General features: G+C 35.1%; 1 long non-coding RNA gene across 1 annotated transcript; it reads left to right on the top strand.

Moving 5' to 3' along the window:
• Positions 1 to 1,474: 1,474 nt before the first annotated feature.
• LOC127175953 (uncharacterized) lies at positions 1,475 to 17,578 on the top strand. Its single transcript, XR_007829047.1, has 3 exons — positions 1,475 to 1,622; positions 17,247 to 17,372; positions 17,489 to 17,578. It is a non-coding gene; the product is annotated as an uncharacterized LOC127175953 (long non-coding RNA).
• Positions 17,579 to 19,427: the final 1,849 nt, after the last annotated feature.

Raw genomic sequence — 19,427 nt, 5'->3', positions numbered from 1 at the left:
GTGCGTTTTTCATAAATAACAAGAACCTTATCGTAAATAATGAATCTTCATAAATGGATGGAAACTTACAGTCTACTGGTATCATGAAAATTACGTAACGTATTTGTTTTATTTACCCTCATATTTTTTTGAGATTTATTGGTTCAAGTTTGTATTATTTTCCATTTTATTTTTTAGTTTCTCTGCCTTATCACGTGTCAAATTAATATACTCACGCAATCTATTTCAGCAACCTTGTTGCAACAAAAACACTGTGGGGAAAAAATGAAAATAAACAACTACAGTAACTTAAATGCCTCTTTACAGTGCGTACACAGTCAAAGAATGTTGTGTGAAAACTCACCGCATCCATATTTTATATGGTTCTCTGAAACCTCAGAAATAAGAATTGATGGAGGCCAATTGAGTCATGTTGTCTAGTTGAAAGTATCTTTATTACCAGTTCTTACGGGAAAATATAACACGGTCTGATACTTAAATGTTGAGTATATTTTTCAAGCTATAGCAAAATGGCCTTGGGCGTCTGTCAGAACCCAAACTGAGCATGAGGGTTAAAGAACTTCCCATTAACATCTAATATACATTAAAAATCTGCTAATATCCCACTGTTTTGAGACGGCATTGTGATAATGCATGTTAGGTGCATATTGTGATATGCGATTTGGTCGTAGCTAAAACCATCATCATGAATTTGCACTTGCCTGACGGCAATTGACCGAATTCCCTTAAAGTAAAAGCTAATTTCGCTTTAGTTAATCAGTTAATTAGCAGTACAGATGGTGAGGTTTCTATGTGGCATCGTCTCCCCAAAGATTGGCCTGCAGTGGCATTTTTCATGTAGTTGTCCCTGCTTAGAGGACATTAGAGGGCCTTTTGGCTTTCATCAAAGCGCTGATGTGAAAAGCACATGGCATATGAATCGCACTTTGACGGCTGTGAAATGACAGCTCTCACAGAAGCTGTGTGTGAAGAATGAAGATCATTAATTACAAAAGCCCCAGCTACTTAATCCCACTCGAAAGAGAGCTTGAGGCGTCTGTCGTTCCCTTTGCCCTCCTCTGTTTTTCGCTCTCTTCCTATATCTCTTGTTTTCCCTTCAGTCGCCCCCATTTCTCCTCCCCCACGCCCGTCTAGCCGTCTTTTTCTCCGACTCATTCTTCTGTCTCCTCTGTCCTCATATTGTTTTCAGCTCCTTTCTTTTCCATTACAAACTCCACTTTTATCTCCTCATTCTTTCTCTGAATTACTCTTTTATCTTCACTCGCCCTTTGCATGTCATGGAGTCCAGCGAGAACAGAATCCAGAGTTCGAGTCCAGAGGTTTTGGACTCAGCAGGGGGAGCGGTAGTACTCTCCTCACCCTCCTCCTGCGTCCCAGCCCTCAAGACCTCATGCTGAGATGGAGTTATCTCCCAAGGCAAGCTGTTCCACTCACCAGAGCTTTATATCCAAGTCTTCATGCCAAACATCAAACTCTCTCCCAACAGGAAGTGCTATTATCTGCATGAAAGCCAGCTTGATCAGTAGTCTGCAACTGAAGGACAGCAACAGAAAAGTGAAACGCTTCCATCTGCAGAGGAGCCGAGCTGGCCCAAAATTGTATCAGTTTATACTCAAGTGTATGTAAGTATGTCATTTTTTTTTCACCATGTCAGTGAAACTTTTTTTTTTTTTTTTCATGAAAAATGCTACATTCCTATAATTTGATTGCAATGTGCATTGTATAACACAATATCTGGCATTGACTGAATAACAGTAAATGTGTTGCAGTAACTGCTTCAGACAAACATGAATGTCAAAGCAACAACATTTCATATTAAACTTCATAACAAGCATTGTAAACAGCGCTTGCTGTTTACAGACCTTGTGCAAACATTGCTGTGAATAAGGTCTGCCCAGATCCTCAAAAACACAATTTCTAGGACAGTACTAAATGTCTCTCTTTCAGGCTAATCCATCACTTTACCACTGCTGGACTCATTTGTACCCTCTAGTGGGGATGAGTAACAGTGTAATTTCTCATATTAGATGAGGGCACATCTGTCTGTTTGAAAACAAACGATTTGGACATGGAATCTGAGGGTGGTACATGCACATACAGTATTTAAATAAAAAAACAATTTCCATTGATTGCAATATAAAAGTTATCCTCTAGACATACAGTAGCTGTTCTTTGACATAGCTGAGAATAACATGAATGTTTAGACTGGGAAATCGGTAAGGATATATAATAATCTCCCTTTTTCTGTCATAACAAAGGTTATAAAGTTTACTTAATAAGTATTTACTTATACTATTTTAAACACCAAATTGCATAAACATCACATTCGGTTCTGAATGGTAGTGTTATCAACATCCTGCCTGGATCTGTGTGAATGGATGGTCACCAGTCAACGTAACTGAACTTGACAATGAATCTTACTATGTATGTCACCTGCTATTTCCATGTACAACAGTATCTGAGGCGGTAAATAGCGAAGCAATTGTAAGGGGCAAAGAGTTACGGTCCATGAGGGAAAATGAGGAGCTGCACTCTGTTCAGGTTACTCTCAGAGGAGGAATATACCAAATTTAACTGCTAAAAGAGAAGAGCTGATTTTACAGTTGCTTTTGTATTCGCTGGTGCTGTGGTTGCTGCATGTAATTCTGGTTGTATTTTAAATCTAATCAGGTCGCATTAGATCAGATCTAAATTTTACAGCTATAATTTCTGTTGTTTATTCATGATTTGTTTCATGCTCAACAAAGCTGTTTATTTCATCATGCAGTAAAAAGAGCAATATTCTGAAAATGTTATAGATTTCAAGACATTTTTAAATGTAATTTATTCCCGTGGCAAAGCTGAATTTTCAGCAGCCATTACTGCGCTCTCATTCAGTACGTTTTCATGCACAACAATATTCTGATTCTGGAAGTCCACTTCCAGAACAAAAATGGACAGATAATGTACTCGCCCCTTGTCATTCAAGATGTTCATGTCTTTCTTTCTTCAGTCGTAAAGAAATTATGTTTTTTTAAAGAAAACATTTCAGAATTTTTTCCATGTAGTGGAATGTTATGGTGCCCTGAGTTCTTCCAAAATAACTTCCAAAATGTATTTTAAATGTGGCTTCAAACAATCCCAAATGCGGTTGTAAACAATCACAGTCAAGGAAGAAGGGTCTTATTTATCTGGAAAAAAAAAAAAAAAAACTGTTGTAAAAATGAACCATTCAAAAGCTTGGAGACAGATTTTTAACTTGCTTTAAATTGATCAAAAGTTATGAAAAAGACATTTATAAATGTTACAAAAGATTTCTATTTCAGATAAATGCTGTTCTTCTGAACTTTTTATTCATCAAAGAAACCTGGAAAAAAAATATTAGAAAGGATGCTGTGACTGGAGACGCTAAAAATTCAGCTTTGAAATCACAGGAATAAATTACATTTTAAAATAAATTCAAATAGAAAATGGTTATTTTAAATAGTAAAATTATTTCAAAATTTTACAGAATTTTTTTTTGCTGTACTTTGAATCAAATAAATGCAGACTTGGTAAACAGAAGAGACTTAATTAAAAAAAACATCTTACTGTTATAAAACTTTTGACTGGTTGTGTATACAGTATGTTCGTCCCCAGTTCTGCCACTACCTTTGGTAGTATTTGAACATCCGCTTCACAACTATAAAAACTGTGACCAAAGCCTTTGTTTGATAAGCAGAACAGTGGTCTATTTAAAGATTGAAAAAGCAAAAACATTTGAAGGGGTAAAATATAATAATATAATAATATAGTAATATACAATAATATAGTAATATACAGTAACACATCAGTGAAAAATGTACATGTTTGAAAATGCTGATGCATTTTACAGTGACCTTGAAATGGCATTTCACAGAATCAGTGTTTCCTAATTAAGTCTGATGTCTCTAGATGACTTCCAAAGACTCACCATGGCACAGAGTAACCTTCCAAATATAGTGTGGTTAACAAGAGGAATTGCTTCATCTGAGCTGACAGTGTTTTCAAAAACTTGGCCGCTGATGAGCTACTTACTGTTAAGGCTTATTTTGTTCACTGTGAAATGGTATATTCTAACTAGATGAAGCAGCAAGTCTATTAAATGTCCAACTTAGGGGAAATTTAAAGTATATGTATGCTTTGCAAAGGTTTTTTGGCTGAGATTAATTTAAGAATTTTTTGGTTGTAATCTTGCAGTGTGGCTACTCAATGACTGTCTAATGGAGAGCAAAGAGGAGCACAGCCATTGATTCCTAAACCTACTGAATTTATGACTGCTATTATCAATTATACTGTACAGAAAAGACACCTATGTCAAAACGTTTTAATGTGCAACCACCTAACACCCTCCAACCAGGACACTTGTAAGAATAGCTTGCAGGAATAAAAGCAGAGCATGCCACGATCTACAAGCATGAATCTGAAAGCCATGGAGATGAATGACCAGTCAATAGTGATCTCCATAATCGTTAGTCCTCTGGTGATTCATCAAGCCAGTGACACCCGTGTCCCTAATACCACATTTATGCAGGTTTGAGCAGAGGAGATTGCGTGCTGTGATTTTCTCCAAAATGATTGATTATATCCAGCCTCCTTTGCCCAGTGTGTGCATGTGTGCGTAGACGAGTAACTGAACGAATGAGCGGGTAAGTGAGTGAGTGAGTGAGTGAGTGAATGAGTGAATGAATAAGAGATCAAGTGTGTGAAAGAGCAAGAGAAACTGAGACGCAAACCAGACAGAAAAGATTTAGAGAGTAAGTGTGAGTGAATAATCTATCTCTCTGCCGAAAACACTAAAGGGAAATCATATTTTCACACACGTGCACCTCGCATATGCCGGCTGTACGCTAAAGGTTTTTTGGCCGTGAGAGATTAATTTCAGAGAATTTTTGGTTGTGGTCTTGCAGTGTGACTACTCAATGACTGTCTAATGGAGAGCCAAGAAGAGAGCAGCCATTGATAATATATGTGCATCTCTATGTAGAGAAAGAGAGACAGAGAGAGACAGAGATGAAAAGAGTTCAGCTGCAGAGAGTCTATATGATATGTAAAATGAATATCTAATTATTTGTTCCCTAAACACTATAATAATGCTAAAATCACCTCAAAATCATTCTGTGACTGATGAATTTTCCAAGGACAACACTGACAACCCTCATTTAAAATAAATCAGATATGACTGCATCTTACATGAAAGTACATTTTTTAAAAGTACATTTTTTATGAGAAAAAAAAGATATGTAATACAGAGATACGTACTTTTGAAAAGTTTGAGGGTTGGATTTATGCTTTTGATATATATATATATATATATATCAGTGGTATGTGGTGATGTACAGAAATGAGGAGGCAAAGTCCTCAGTTTTTTTTTTTTGTTAATCAAATGTAAATTCATGTCCCAGTCGAATTTTCGTGTTTAAGTAAACATTACTTACACTATCAGGAAAAAGAAGAGGAAAAATCTATTTTATAGTTTTATTTATAAAAGCCAAGTGTGAAATTTATCAGTTAGTGTTTTCAAGCATTTTACATTTCAAAAGAATAACTCAAGCAGTAACAATTTAAACAATAATTTATTTGTTAATCATATACTCACTATAACGCCCACAGATTATGTTTTCATGTCATTTTAAGTCTTATTTTGATGTAACAAAGTGGTTACATCTAAGTGTGTGAGTTGTTCACTTGCACTCTAAAAAATGCTGGGTTAAAAACAACCCAGCTTGGGCTATTGGCAACCCAGCAGTGGGTAAACATTGGACAGAACACATTTGGGTTATTAAATGTTTTTACCCAACATGCTGGGTTGTTTTATTTAAGTCAACTATTGTTTGAAAATTATTATATTGCTGGCTTAAAATGAGCTGCAGAATTATAGGGATAACAGCAATAATCAAAAGAAGAACATTTATTATAAAGAAACAACACTCATGGACAAAAATACAAGACAAATTGAATTTATTTGGTAATTACAGAATAGTTTATAATATTATATACATTTAAACTTGTTTAACAAGCTTTTTAGAAATATATATATATATATATATATATTTAATTTAAGTGTATTCAGTCATTCTCTGTAATCACTTTTCACTAAAATTGTGCTAATAACCCAGCATTATTTTAATTACTGATATTACAAAACCAACCCAGTAAAATGACCCAACAGGCTGATCCTAGCATTTGGGTTAAAAAATAACCTGGCGTTTTTCAGAATGTCCTCTACAACAGAGAGTGGTTCTCAGCGTGGCCACTTTGGTGCACTTCTGATTTATTGTGATACGCAACACAACATACAAGGACGAGATGTCAGTCAGCTGCGTCAGCTGCGGTTGTTTCACATAATGGAAACGCCATTTGCCTTGCATAACATAAACAAAAAATGTTTATTTGTTATAATACTGAATTTAATTTAATTTGATGTTGAAATGTGTTCTCTAATCTCAGCACTTTTTGTTTATGGGCAGGTTTTGGAGTCACGGCATCTTTCAGCTATGAGTGAAACAAAGTGGGTGTGGTTTTTAAATTTCAGCCCATTTTAAGATAGCAATATATTTTTTAAACAATAGTTGACTTAAATAAAACGACTCAGCATGTTGGGTAAAAACATTTAATCCGGACCAGCTGGGCTTAAATAACCCAGCATGTTTTCTGTCCAATATTCCTGGCACTGGGTTGCCAAATAACCCAAGTTGGGTTGTTTTTAACCCAGCATTTTTTAGAGTGTACTTTTAAAATTAGTCTTCTGATTAACACCACTATTGTTCATTCAGACTGATTCGCAAATGCACAAGAGGCTGGATTTACCATATGAACCAATCACAGCTGAACATAATCAGTCATATCCAATCGTATCGGGATGGAGGCATTGCCTCCTTCCACATGACTTTCACCCATTCATTCTCAATTACCCCCCATCAAACTCACCGCATAATTTAGGGGGTCTGTTAAAACTCATTAGGCTCAGGAAAGGCGAGAGAAATGCGAACTCCCACTGTAACTTGGGAGCTGGTGTCGCTATTGGACAATGTTTCTTTAGAAAAACAAGTGATTTACACACTTATGTTATATTTTGTAGGCTAATATTTGTGTCATTTTATTTTTGTACTATACATTTTTTCTCATCAAATATCACATATATGTATGAAAAATTAATGTTTAAGATGTTCATGTCTTTCTTTATTCAGTCGTAAATAAATTATGTTTTTTGAGGAAAACATTTCTGCATTTTTCTCCATATAATGGACTGATATGGTGCCCCGATTTTGAACTTCCAAAATGCAGTTTAAATGCGGGTTCAAACGATCCCAAATGCGGTTGTAAACAATCCCAGCTGAGGAAGAAGGGTCTTATCTAGCGAAACAATCTGTTATTTTCATTTAAAAAAATACAATTTAAATACTTTTTAATCTTAAATGCTCGTCTAGTCTTATTCTTCCTGAACTCTGTGTATTCTGACTCAAGACAGTTAGGGTATGTCGAAAAACTCTAATTGTATTTTCTCCCTCAACTTCAAAAATCATTTCAAAATCATCCTACATCACTGCAGAAGTACCGACCCAGTCTTTGCAAAGTGAACATGCAAAAACATACCCTGTCATGAACCGGAAAAAAAAAAACAGTCCAGGCAGAGTAAGACAAGACAAGCGCTTGGCATTAAAAAGTATATCAATTTTATTATTTTTATTAAAATAACCGCTCGTTACGCTAGATAAGACCCTTCTTTCTCGGCTGGGATCGTTTACAACCGCATTTGGGATTGTTTGAAGCTGCATATAAACTGCAGTTTGGAAGTTCAAAATCAGGGCACCATATAAGTCCATTATATGGAGAAAAATGCTGAGATGTTTTCCTCAAAAAATAATTTCTTTACGACTAAAGAAAGAAAGACATGAACATCTTGGGTGACAAGGGGGTGAGTACATTATATGTGAATCTATGTTTTGGAAGTGGACTTCTCCTTTAATATTTCTTTTGAGAGAAGTATTATTTTTCTGCTTTTTACGCAAAATAGAATGGGTTTTATTCATACTGGACTCCAGAGGGCGCCCTCGTACAGAAAATCCACACACAAAAGGAGGTTATTTCAAACACTCGACTGATGCCGTAAAGTAAAAATAAGTTATAATGTTCTCTTTTGTTGGACAACAAGTTTAGAAAGGGTTTTTATTGCATTTCATTAGAAGGGAAGATGCTCTGCAAGTGTTGCTTTTTCAAATATAAACAGGGAGGCGTTTCCTCATCTCAGCACGTGAAATCACGGGCACACACAGCAAATTTCGAGAGAAATAAAACAAGGAAATTATTTAAATGCAAAACCGAAAAACCGCAATTCACAAGCACGTATTGAACCGTGGATGTTGCAACGAACGGTTCGATATTATATTGAGTATTGTGACATCCCTAATCAACACAAACTAAACATAAATAGAAATAGAAAAAAATACAGTTGACAGCTGATGTCACACCGACTGCCTTGGCTTTAACTCAAGATCTTAGGGTGTCACTGTACAATCACTGTACAAACCAACTACTACTGAATTAAGCGACTCCATACTGATGACTACAGCGGTCTTTACACGTTCAATTAAACAACAGACCCGCTCAGTGCAATGAGATACCCTAACCGTCAATGGCGAAAGAGTGACAGAAGGACCCATCTACAGTGTGTCATTCAATTACTCCTGATATGTTTAATTAAAGAACAAGTCAGGCTCATTCCACTGCCGTCTCTCTGATCATGTAATCCTTCTTTAAACAGAGCTTGATCAATACTTAATAAAGGCTTGGGATAATACAGCAGACTAGGGAAACAAAGCAGAGAGAGAGCTAGCATAACCTGGGTATTTGTTTTCCGACTGTATAAATACACATATCAGACTTCTACTCCATGTCTGTGTTATTTTGATAAATGAAGTGTACATATGAGGATTCCACAGGCACTTTCATTTAATTGAGTGGGGAATTATAACAATGCCGTATTGAATTCCCCTCATCTGAAACGTGCACGCGTAGAGCTCCAGATGTGCCTCTCACATCCTGTGACAGCAGGACACGTGCGATATAGATTCTCATCTTGAAAATACAAGACGAGCTGCCAATACAGCAGCTACCTGTGGATGCGTGATGGCTCTGTGCATGTGTGTACTTATACGTGTCAGTCTGAGGGAAGGCTTTCTCTTCCGCTTTCATACAATCCATTATCCCCATCATCCTCCAGGTCTGGAAAACTAACAACGCTGTCGCTTAAAAATTCTCAAGATGGCTGTTCAGTCTGAGGCAAAAGTGAAGTTTGCAATTAAGGAAATAATTATGTCCATATCTGCTTCGAGATGTGAGGACAGGGGCCTTCTGGAGCCTTGTGATAGAGCGATACTGAGGACCTTAACAGCGGGGAGTTGATTTAATTGAGTCCAAATTACACTCTCATGGCAGTGGCACTTTCCTCTGAGCTGTAATGGCTCACTGTGCGGTTGTCAGGGCTGCGCGCTTTTAGCTTTTAAAGGCTGGAGGTAATATCTGCAGACTTAAGGTAGAGTAGATCTCTTCCTTCTAAATAATGTAAGAACCATTTTGATTTGTATTAGTTTGGTGCTGTAGCATTAAACCCTCTTTGAATTTTTTATTACCCACCGTAAACTGATGGCGACGATTTTGGTCTCGCTATTAGTTCAATTCATTTTTTCATCAGGATAGCATTCATAAATCATTTTTCACCAAAGCTGACACATTCTAGTTACCACAGACCAAAAGCTGAAGAATCAAACTGGTAATACTGTTGGTACCCAATACGCCCGGTTTTCAACCAAGAATTGTTATATCGGAATATTACATTACAAATACTGTATGTAGACACCAAGATGTACAAAAATGACCTTTTTTGTAACATTATTAATGTATTTATTATTTAAAATAAATGGTGTTCTTTTGAACTTTCTATTTATCAAATAATCCTGAAAAAAATATTACCGTTTCCACAAAAATATTAATCAACACAACAGATTTACAGATGACAGGAATACATTACATTTTATAATATATTATAATAGAAAACAGTTTTTTTAAAAAGCAATAAGATTTTACTATATTACTGTTCATTTTAAAATATAATTGTGCTTTAAATCAATTAAATACACTCTTTGTGCACATAAGAGACTTCTTTCAAAAACGGTAAAAATAATGTAAACTTTTGTGGTAAAAGACTACAAATCAACTACATTGTAATAATTTGATTTAATTAAATTTAAATTGTAATAATACTTCACAATATTTCTGTTTGTACTGTATTTTGAACAAAAAAATGCAGCCTCCAAAGAAAAAAAAAATATATATATATGTATATATATATATATATATGTGTGTGTGTGTGTGTGTGTGTGACACACATTTCACAATATTTCTGTTTTTATTATATTTTGTACAAATAAATGCAGACTCAAAAAACATTTTTTTTTTTTATAAAAAAAAAATATTCATTAGAATTTTTTATATATTTTTTACTTGTGTGCAGGACATTATATTTCATTTATGTAAGTGAGGATAGCAAAATAAAGTAAACTGTGACATACTACACCCAAAAATTCTTCATACAGTGTACTACCAGAAAAACTGATAAAAAGTTTGGACCAAAAACTACTCATACACTTCGACCTGACCATGTTTTCCTTAAGTGTTTTTTTCTTTAATTGCTAATGTGACCTTTGTACACTGCAGACTGAACAAAACTGATAGTCAACAAGCATTGATAGTTGTATAAATATTGTCATACCAATAGTCTGAATTTTTGGTTGATTGTAATCCATTACATACCTTTCTATCGAAGTTATCTGACATTATCAAGATGAATTTGTTCTGACACAGTTTAACTATGAGTTTGTATCATAATTTATTACCATTTTCTAAACTATAGCGAATAAACTATGATAATGTGAAAAACGTTGAAGGTGTCTGAATAAATTTTGGTTTGACTCTATATATATATATATATATATATATATATACATACAGTACGGTACAAAAGTCTTAGGCCACTAGTATTTTCACCAGCTAAAAAATGGTTTAAAGTAAGTTATTTCTATCTTTTGCTGTAGTGTGTCAGTAGGAAATATCAGTTTACATTTCTAAACATTTTGCCATTAATTATAATAATCCAGTGAGATTTTTGTATGAAGCACAGGCTGATAAAAAACAGTCTGATACTATTACATCAATGGTAATCTCTAGCAAACATGAAGTTAGTCATTTTTATGGCCATGCTCTATACCACTAATAATTTATTACGTTTAATAAAAGCGTCACTGTGGCTTCCATTTCCATTTCTTTTTGTGCCAATTTCTCTGGAAGTGATTATTTTGTTCTTTTCAAAACATGAGTTGAAAAAGCCGCTTTGTTCTCAAATTGTTTTTGCAATAGTATTTTGAGTAAGTTGAATTCACAGCTTGGACAGTAACATAGCTAATGGACTCAATAATTATGTAGCTGTCTATAGTGTAGTGAACAGTGAGGAAGATTTAAGTGTGGTTCAGTTAAAACTTCCTGCTGGGCGCAACCTTAATGATTAACTGGCTGATTGTATCTCTCTCTTTTGGTTTCTCCCTCTGTCATTTTCTCTCTTTTTTTCTGACCAAGCAACTGTGAGTCACGGTAGCTGGCACCCACCATCCACACCCCCAACATTATAATTCCCTCTGCAGTGTCTAAGGAGATACACATGCCATCTATCACAATAGTAGCATTCTCCCTGCATAGATTCATTCTCAGCCCAATTAAACTTGTTCTTTTCCTCCTCCTTTTGTGAATAATTAGGCTTTCATCTTACACGGATGCATCGTCAAGATGCTGCTCTTTCTTTGAGCAAGGCAACATAAAAAAAAAAAAAAAAAAAAAAAAAACTAGAACATCTTCTGCCTTCTTTCATTTCTGTTTCTTTAAGCCTAGTCAATTATTGAAATTGCTTGGGTTACAACTGAACTGGCTGGTAAAAAAAAAAAAAAAAAAAGAAGAAGAATTACAGTATATTTTTATTTAAACACCAGAAAGATGATAATCAGCATAACTGAGTTCCACACTTCAGAATCAAGTAATAATGTATAAATGCACAAACAGACGAATCCTTGCAAGATTACTTTTTAAAAGCTGTTTAGATGAGATTTTGGGGCCATTTTGCACAATTCCTTTAGTGAACCATGCAGTAAAACAACACAAACAGTGTGTGCAAATAAACTCTAACAGTGCACACAGAGTTCACGAAATTTATTCTTAGAGAATCCTCTCCATCCCTTCCTTTTCTGCCTAAAGGGATAGTTCACCCAAAAATTAAAATTCATTATTCAAAGATAAAGTCATCACTTTATTCACCCTCATCTCATTCCAAACCTGTACGACTTCTGCGGAAAACAAAAGAATGTTATTTTAAAAATGTTTAATTGAGAGTCCATCATTCTTCTTTTGTCTTCTTTTGAGCCTGCAGAAGACAGAACCTCATATAGGTTTGCAATGACATCAAGGTCATTTTTTTTGTGACCTATCCTCCCCCTATGTGACTAAAAAGTATTTAAATTAATAAACTGTAATTAATATAACAAAATACGCACTCATTTGAACTAAAATGACTAAAACTTAATTCCTATAAAATATTCTTATATAAAATAAAAATATGTATTTTCTCCCTAAATACAGGTGAAGTCAAAAGTTTGCACATCAGAATCATTAAAAATGTTAATTATTTTACCAAAATAAGAGGGATCATACAAAATGCATGTTATGGTTTATTTAGTACTGACCTGAATGAGATATTTCACATAAAAGATTTTTACATATAGTCCACGAGAGAAAATAATAGCTGAATTTATAAAAATGACCCGGTTCAAAAGTTTAGATCCCCTTGATTCATACTGTTTTGTTACCTGAATGATCCACAGCTGTTTTTTTTGTTTTGTTTTTACTCTTCAGTGATGGTTGTTCATTGTTTGTCCTGAACAGTTAAACTGCCTGCTGTTCTTTAGAAAAATCCTTCAGGTCCCACAAAGTCTTTGGTTTTCCAGCATTTGAACCTGTTCCAACAATGACTGTATCATTTTAAGATCCATCTTTTCACACTAAGGACAACTGAGGAACTCATATGCAACTATTACAGAAGGTTCAAACACTCACTGATGCTCCAGAAGGAAAAAACATGCATGAAGAGTCAGGGGGTGAAAACTTTTGAACAGAATGGAGATGTGAACATTTTTCCTATTTTGCCTAAATATCATATTTTTTCATTTAGTTCTGCCCTTCAGAGGCTACAGAAGATTACATGTTTCCCAGAAGACAAAATATGTTACATTTACCCTGATGTTCAAATGCAAAAATTTTTCACCCCCAGCTGTTAACGCATCGTGTTTCCTTCTGGAGCATCAGCGAGCATTTGAACCTTCTGTAATAGTTGCATATGAGTCCCTCAGTTGTCCTCAGTGTGAAAAGTTGGATCTCTCATACAGTCATTGTTGGAAAGGGTTCAAATACACAAAACTGCTGGAAAACCAAATAATTTGTGGGACCTGAAGGATTTTTCTGAAGAACAGCAGGCAGTTTAACTGTTCAGGACAAACAAGGGACTCATGAACAACTAAAAACAACTGTGGATCAGGTAACAACACAGTGTTAAGAATCAAGTGTATGTAAACTTTTGAATAAATTCAACTATAGTTTTCTCTTGTGGACTATATGTAAACACCTTTTATGTGAAATATCTTATTTAGGTCAGTACTAAATAAAAAATAACATGCATTTTGTATGATCTCTCTTATTTTGATTAAATAATAACAATTTATAATAATTCTGAAGAGGGGATGTAAACTTTTGACCTTAACTGTAACTGTTAATAACACAGTTTGAAAACAAGTGGCTTTAAAAAAAAATATATATATATATATATATATATATATATATATATATATACCCCCACCACCACCACCAAATAGTTCTTGACACGTCTGAAATCACAAAATGAATAGTGATAATTACTTTTAATATATCAACACTCCCTCCATCTTAATTAAAAAAAACATTTAAAACAAGCAGCTTTAATTAAAAAAAAAAAGTCAAAAATTTTAATTAAAATAAAAATGAGGGAGTCTTTGAAAATTGTGTTGGACAGTGGAGACTTTCGAGTCAAAAAGGTTGAGACCCACTGCTTCAAGCAATTACAAATCTGTTCTGTCCGTACAGAATTATAGACACCTCACAAATGTAAACGAAAAGTGCATTTGCATGTGTATCATATTATATTATTTGACAATGCATCCATCTAGTGAAGACGGAGGGAGACAAATGCCAAATTATAAAGCCATTACTTTAATGCAGAGCAGACACTAGTGCAAGACACCTGGAAAACAACCTTTGGGATCAATACTCCACACACATTTCATTACATAAGTGGAATTCAGATTCATCTCTGCCTGCCCTGTTCTCTCCTTGCCAATAATTTCCCCAGCACGGAAATTAAATTGGTTTAGTAATGATTACCTGACTCAGGTAAAACTAATAGTCCTGTGGCTTATTAACAAATGCAGTGACAAGGGCATGACGAGGCGCCGCTATTCAGTAGCCGTTAGCTTATAGCACACCGGATAACAATCACATCTGTAACCTCAGGCTGCACAGATACAAACGCAGTGCAAAGCATTAAATCTTCCTCATTAACAACTGTAAAAAATGATAAAGTTGGAGAACAGATAACACTTCCTTTTGTGTTTTATGCCTTGCTTTATAGCCTCTGCTAGCACAGACAATTTAAGGAGGAAGAGGCGGACCACTCGAAAAAAAATAGGGGAAATCAAAACGCTCAATACAGTGGCTGAAAAAATGTAAGTCCACAGTACTTGAGAATGTGTATATAGATTAGCTGGAAACTCACGCTGAAATGTTGTTTTAGCATTATTTGTGCTGAAAAAGCAAAATGTAGCCAACTACTGTTGTCTGATTTTATTTCTGATATGGCATATGAAACATAATCTTGACAAACATTCCATTCAGGTAGACACTATACTTTATGCCTGGAGGCGTTAACGAGACGACCTGCTGAGTGAACTTACTTGGCTTACAGGGAGTTTGCTGCTTGTTGGTCTGTATCTCTTTGTGTACTACATAAATCACAAGGTTCAAATCGGATGGATGGATGAATGTTTGAAATGTCAACTATAGAAATGCAGTTTATTATATTTCATATATTATCCACCTTTTTCTTTAACGTGGAAGTAAGCCTATGGGTGAGACATCTGGTTCATTTTCCGCCATAAGGTAAAACTGTTTGCACTACAAACCAGTGTGCTCATAATTAAGATAATACATTAAAATAATATGGTAAGACACAACAATTTGCAATATCAAACAGGAAAACAAGCTGTTTTGTGCAGCTAAAAATAGCTGGATGCGAATGAGACCATAAAATTTATGAATGGACGTTCCCTCTTATACAGCAAGAAAAAGGTAGAGAAAAAAAACAAACAAACAATTTTTGTGTCTTTTGATGCCAGAATCGGAATGCAGATGATTTTTATAGTATACTGTCATCAAAGACGCCATTTAAAGTTAAACGCAGACATTGAAACAAACACACTGTGGATGAAAACTGCTCAAAAAAGCATACATTTGATTTAAACAATATGTCTACATAATATTCACATATGCTGTTCGTAGGGGACGTATTGTATTAGCCCTACAGTTACTGCATGCATAATATTTAAACCTATTACTATTAACATTTTACATAACTCGATTTAACAATAGTGAGTCAATTCTCAGGGTAAAAAAGCCAGAGCCAAGGGGGAAAAGAGAGAATGATGAGTTGTTTTCTCTTATCAAAATTGTGAGATTTAATCTCGGAATTGTGAGAATAAATCAGAATTTTTAATTATAAACTCAAATTTACTGCTACTCGAAAACCGTCATTTTCTGCAACCAGATAAGCTTCGCCCACAAAGAAAAAAATTCATCACTGTTTGCAAACACTGAATTGGTCTATTGAATATGCATTTGTAGGAGTTTCCCTTTCAGACGCAAAATTTATGGGATTTTATGAGATTTATGAGATTATTGAAATTGATCACGCAATGCATTTTGCTAATGTTTGCGCTCATCAAATTACTGGCATTTGCGCCATTATTTAACGGCCAACAAAAGCATGCCTTAAACTATTTTGCACTTGAAATGGCTGCACTTTTACCAGAAATACTGTGTAGGGTAGAAGGCAGAGGATTTTTTCCACATGTATTAATTTATTTGGAATGCCAGAATAACACATTATCTGAACATATTGTTTGCCAAGCCATGCTATTTTAATTTGCTTCAGGAAATAAAAGATGACTTGGAACCCTCAACTAGGAGTCACGCAATACCAGGTCTATCAAAAAATTTCTATCAAGAAATTTTCCCTCCCATCGGCGCTGTTTTGGAATTGTGCTCTTGCCTTGTTTAATAAAACTGTCCCTAAGTGCAAATAGCCCTTCGTTGTTGGGAGAGGCTATGTACACTAGCTCTGCCCACTAATGTCTGGTTAGCATAGACAAGAAAGGTGGTATCTTTTGACGCGAGAGACCCGAGTTCAAATCCACCATTTCAGATTCATTCGTCTTTCTTTTCACATCACATCAGATCTTAACGACATTTATTTTCATATAAAATAAAGGAAATATAAAAAAAAATGAAAATAAAGTACCTTGCGGGCAGGATCGGTGGCAAGGTGGCATCCATTTAGTAATTTTAGGAAATTACTACATTTTTCACTCAATATGTTATTACCGCATGCGGTTTTATAATGTACTACAATAATGAGGTGCAAATATTCATCATTTTTTGCACTAAGTATAAACAGCATCTACTATTTATTTACACTTATTGCAAAGAAAATACTGCTTTTTTTAACATAGTGTAAATAAAATCTACCTTTGGACTTAGCGTAAATAACATATTGCTAATAAAATACTGCTATTTTCACTTTAATTAAAATGTGTAAATATGACCCATGACCATAAAATCAGTCATAAGTAGCATGGGTATATTTGCACTTTTTACTTAGTGGTAATAACATCTGTTGCTAATAAAGTATGCTATTTTCACTTGGTGTAAATTGCATCTAATTGCTATTTGCACTTAGTGTTATCGTTATTGAATTCACAGGTCTATAATCTTTTAATATTTAACTAGAAATTCATAGGCCTGCAAGCTTTTTTTTTTTTTTTTTAAAAAGAAAACGTTGTTTAAAGGATTTGAAAAGATGGACGGATGGGCAATCAATGATTCCCAAAAACCTACACCTCCTGAACAGCAACTGAAAATGCCTTAACTTATCATCTTCCCCTCAAAACAAACCTTAAACCATATCCAAAAAGGTACTGTAAATGCTAAATAAGCCACATAATACAATATTGACTTCTTTTAGTGTTTTAAAGTCATATATGTTGCTACAGTAGTATGCATGATACAAGGTTCTCCCAAATCATTGCAGAAACTATAGCTGGAGCATCTGCAGCCTGAGACAGAGTGCCACAGTCTCCGAACAATTCAGGATTGGCTTTCCGAATCAGACAGAGAAGACCACAACGCATCCTTGAGGCATTACTAAAGTATGGAACAGATGTCAGCTACTTTGAACAAACGAACAGCATGCTGAATCAAACACCAACTGCTTTTTATGAACCAATGAAACATAAGCCAATCTATTTACTAAACCATAAGGCAACTAGTTACAGAGATATTAAGCCAGTGAATGCATATGGCCATATGAAATATTTTGCAACTACAGTCACAATGACAACATTTTTGTCACAAACAGGTTCCCCCCATGGCGACTAAAGTTTTCTGCAAAGGTCTGGTAAATTCTAAACAGATTGACTTGACATATGGTTTCAGGGAATCGGGAAGAAAGTAAAATTGGTAGATTTCAATGCAAGTACAAAGGCCTTGCAACACATTTTCTTCGCACGGATATACCTCAAACCCAGTGGTGTGAAAAACCCGCTGTCATCACATATGCATTCACATCGCTCTGAAAATTACACCTTTAGCAGTATTTATTTAAAGACTTTGATCACAAAATAACATGTTGATATCTTAACGCAGCAAATCCTCTTTGATTGACAAAACTGTCCCTTATCTACCTGTACGCACAGTGGTTTACTCTATTTAAGCATGCCCATCATAAATTTCGCATGCCTCAGCTTAATGCTAATTAATCACCTTGAGAATATGACGGGAAGAGGGAACATATTTGTTGCACAGCGGGAAACATTTTTTCCAGGGTGCATAATTGTCTTCACACGTCTAATGGCAGCATTTGTGTTGTTAATAGACAACACCAAAATGAGTTCCCATATATAGTTTTCCTGTTATAAATTTCCAGTTTGATTTCAAGTCATTTATTGCAATACTATCTTAAAATATTACTGTTTCTAAAGGGGCCCTATTATGCTTTTTCACTTTTTGAATTTTAGTCAGTGTGTGGTGTGTATGTTTGGGCATAAAAAAGATCTACAAAGTTACAAATCTCAAAGTTCACTCCAAAGGAAGATATTTCGTTTTTTAAAAATCCCTTTCCAAGAACTACAACAAACAGCTCCTTTGGACTACAGCGTTTGTTTTCCGCATGTTATGATGTCACTACGTGGCCCATTTTAAAATATCATTAAAATAAATCCCGCCTACAGAAATTTGAATGGTTAGGGGGTGGATAGGGACAAGGTGGGGGATTAGCCTAACTTTAGCAATGCAGCGCAGACACTTCAATGAGCCGCAGCGCGGCAGATATAAACACTAGCATTGACTAGAGAGGCCGCGTCAGAGCCGTAACACACCGCAGACGTGTGCAGTGTGTGGTAAGAGATTTATTCATCATACATTGTAGATAGCTTCAGTTATAACGCCAGTGTTTTTTAAAATGCATAAACTTGCACTAGACTAGGCTAGGCTAATCAGTGATGATGTTTTTTGATAATGTTAGGCTGCTTTTAGTCTTATAGTATGTAAATATGTAAATAATTAAATAAATTAGCATGATAATATCATGTATTGGCGATCTCGCAGGCTGATGATAGGACCCAACACTACTGTAGCATATTATGTACTCGCACGTCCTGATTTTTCCTGAGTTAGATGTGTTCCTGGGTCAGCATATTTTGTTGACCCTGGAACAACATTTTAATCCAAAAATTTAATCTTGACCACATCCCTACACCTCAACCTAACCTTACCTATGAGTAATCCCTAAAATCAGAGGAAATGATAGATGAATGACACTGATGTACAAGCAGCAAACAGTGATTGTAAGCCTAAACTTTACAAAAACTATAAACTGTTTTTTCAAACCTGATTGGTTAATCACAATGTTGTTCCAGGGTCAACAAAGATGTTGATCCAGGAACATGTCGTACTTGGTAAAATCAGGCTCT

Source organism: Labeo rohita, chromosome 14 (genome assembly GCF_022985175.1).
Source record: "Labeo rohita strain BAU-BD-2019 chromosome 14, IGBB_LRoh.1.0, whole genome shotgun sequence".
Taxonomy (NCBI): Eukaryota; Metazoa; Chordata; class Actinopteri; order Cypriniformes; family Cyprinidae; genus Labeo; species Labeo rohita.
The sequence above is the reverse complement of the archived record's forward strand: the minus strand, read 5'-3'. Positions and strand labels throughout refer to the sequence as shown.